Raw genomic sequence first — 3,332 nt, 5'->3', positions numbered from 1 at the left:
CAATCTAGTGTCGGGTCAGGCACTTACTCGCCAGAGCTGCTGGCTTCCTGGCTGGGGGGGGGGCGGGGTCAGCTCGGTGATAGGTTGATAAGAAGGCCTACGTCAATAGAGAGGAGGAGACGAAGTTGTTCCATTCGCCTCTCGGCACTTAAAGGGGACATTCCCACTTACTGGGATCGTCTAAGAGGGCAATCGTGTGCGTGTGTGTGTGTGCGCGCCCCCCTAGGGAAGGTTTCTCAGATGAGCGATAAAGAGAGTGACACAAATATCCGCAACACAAAGAGGCTGAGGGAAACCAGTGGTCGTGGTGTTAAACAGTCTGCTGAACACACACACATTAGCTTACGATAATTGTGATTATGCTCATTTAGTTGTCGGTTTGTTATATGTTATAACACAACATGATTCGCTATGTAGTATAGTTGTAATGCGCCACTATTATATATGTGAAATGCTTTATATTCCACTACTGTCAGCTTCATTATACTGTTAAAATATCTTTGTAATACCGTTTTAATAACTAATATCAATGAGCACATTTAAAAATATATATATAATATTTTCACTACAAATATTTCCTCACACTAAACCAGTTTTTTAAAAGTTTTTTTAATGTGCGTACAAGATGACTGGTATATGCATTTAAGGTATATAAAAAAAACATACAATACCATGTGTGGATGGTAGATGTGGGGTAAGCTGATCCTAGATCTGTTCCTATAGGTAATTGCCATGCTCCACACGTATAGACTCTATTCACTTATGTGCAGTCAGTCAGTTATTATATTGATTTCATAAGAATATAACCATGTGCAGATTAAAGATGTCAAGTAAAATGATCCTAGATCTGTACCTACAGAGGTAACATCTACCCTACCTTATTAATTGCCATGTTCCACACGTATAGACTCTCTTCCTATGTGCAGCCAGTCAATCAGTTGACCTTGAGAGAAGGGCCTTACAGTGTCAGCTTTTAACCAGGGTCAGTGGAGATGTGTGTGGGTCTGTGTGTGTGTGCATGTGTGTGTGCTGGGTTGGATAGGTTACTTTCTAAATGTAACCCGTTAACGCCACTAGTTACCTGTCCAAAATTGTAATCAGTAACGTAACTTTTGGATTACCCCAACTCAGTCATGTAATCTGATGACGTTACTTTTAGATTACTTTCCCTTTAAGAGGCATTAGAATACAAAAGTGTATGTTACCAATTGAATGACATCTATTGCAGGATAAATCAATGTTAAAGTTTACATAGCTGGCCATATCTGGATGTTAAATTATACTTTATGGGTTTGTTATGTAGGCTTCTTTCAACCCATCACTTTCTACTACAGATAATAATACGATTCAATTATATGTTTACAATGAAAACCAAAGCCTTTCAGAATTCCATTCATTCCAATAAATGTTATACCCCTTGATCTTCGACAATAGGACTTTGAAATATGGAAGTATAGATTAGACACATTGTTTTACCTGAGCTTAACCCCAAAACTAAGGACTTATTAGCCAGCCCTACTCTGTTGTTCATGAATTTGTTGTCATGGGCTCATGAAAAATAAATGCTGCGCTCATGGAATGCCATGCTTTGAGCACTACTGAAAAGTGATATTTACATGTGAAAAATGAATGCCATAGTCTGCATTTGCTACAGGCCTATTGTTTACCTTTTTGTTGGCGACACTTTGATATCTTGAGAATATGCAGCAAATCCACAGATGAAACAACGACAAAATGGTTTTGGTAAAAAGCTGAGGGATGGGCCTGGAGAAATGTAACAGCTATCAGATGAATAGACAGAGCTATGGATGCAAGGACTGACCATCCATGATATCAACATTATTGTTTTAACCACGTTATGAGGTTATACAAATTATAGTCAAACTAAAACGCAAAACAGATGGTATGGCGTATCTCTGCAAAATGCTGTGGTAGCCATGCTGGTTAAGTGTGCCTTGAATTCTAAATAAATCAGTGTCACCAGCAAAGCACCCCTACACCATCACACCTCCTCCATGCTTCCCGGTGGGAAGCACACATGCGGAGATCATCCGTTCACCAACTCTGCGTCTCACAAAGATAATGGCGGTTGGAACCAAAAATCTCAAATTTGGACCCATCAGACCAAAGGACAGATTTCCACCGGTCTAATGTCCATTGCTTGTGTTTCTTGGCTCAAGCAAGTCTCTTCTTCTTATTGGTGTCCTTTACTAGTGATTTCTTTGCAGGAAATCGACCACAAAGGCCTGATTTACGCAGTCTCCTCTGAACAGTTGATGTTGAGATGTGTCTGTTACTTGAACTCTGTGAAGCATTTATTTGGGCTGCAATTTTTGAGGCTGGTAACTCTAATGAACTTATCCTCTGCAGCAGGGGTAACTCTGGTTCTTCCTTTCCTGTGGCGGGCCTCATGAGAGCCAGTTTCATCATAGCACTTGATGGTTTTGCGACTGCACTTTCAAAGTTCTTGAAATGTTCCGGATTGACTGATCTTCATGTCTTAAAGTAACGATGGACTGTCATTTCTCTTTTCTTATTTGAGCTGTTCTTGCCATAATATGGACTTGGTCTTTTACCAAATAGAGCTATCTTCTGTATACCCCCCTACCTTGTCAATCGATTGGCTCAAACGCATTAAGAAGGAAAGAAATTCCACAAATTAACTTTTAACAAGGTACACCTGTTAATTGAAATGCACTCCAGGTGCATCATGAAGGGTGGATACTTTGAATCATCTCAAATATACAATATATTTGGATTTGTTTAACACTTTTTTAGTTACTACATGATTCCATATGTGTCATTTCATCGTTTTGATGTCTTAACCATTATTCTACAATGTGGAAAATAGTAAAAGTAAATAGAAGTCCTGGAATGAGTAGGTGTGTCCAAACTTTTGACTGGTACTGTATATATTTATATACAGTTGAAGTCAGAAGTTTACATAAACTAGTTTTAATGACTCCAACCTAAGTGTTTCAACCACTCCACAAATGTCTTTTTAGCAAACTATAGCTTTGGCAAGTCGGTTAGGACATCTACTTTGTGCATGACATAAGTCCTTTTTCCAACAATCGTTTACAGACAGATTATTTCACTTATAATTCACTGTATCACAATTCCAATGGGTTAGAAGTTTACATACACTAAGTTGACTGTGCCTTTCAACAGCTTGGAAAATTCCAGAAAAGTATGTCATGGCTTTAGAAGCTTCTGATAGGCTAATTGACATCGTTTGAGTCCATTGGAGGTGTACCTGTGGATGTATTTCAAGGCCTACCTTCAAACTCAGTGCCTCTTTGCTTGACATCATGGGAAAATCAAAAGAAATA

General features: G+C 38.9%; 1 protein-coding gene across 1 annotated transcript in view; it reads right to left on the bottom strand.

Annotated features, from left to right (window-relative positions):
* Nucleotides 1–53, bottom strand: part of LOC110515117 (uncharacterized) — a 126,800-nt gene extending 126,747 nt beyond the window's left edge. Inside the window, exon 1 of the mRNA XM_036957767.2 lies at nt 1–53. This exon is cut by the window's left edge and continues 373 nt beyond it. The gene's annotated coding sequence lies outside the window, so the exon portion shown is untranslated.
* Between the last annotated feature and the right edge of the window lie 3,279 nt (nt 54–3,332).

This window comes from Oncorhynchus mykiss, chromosome 21, assembly GCF_057628025.1.
Source record: "Oncorhynchus mykiss isolate SJ-2025 chromosome 21, ASM5762802v1, whole genome shotgun sequence".
In the NCBI taxonomy this organism is placed as follows: Eukaryota; Metazoa; Chordata; class Actinopteri; order Salmoniformes; family Salmonidae; genus Oncorhynchus; species Oncorhynchus mykiss.
The sequence above is the reverse complement of the archived record's forward strand: the minus strand, read 5'-3'. Positions and strand labels throughout refer to the sequence as shown.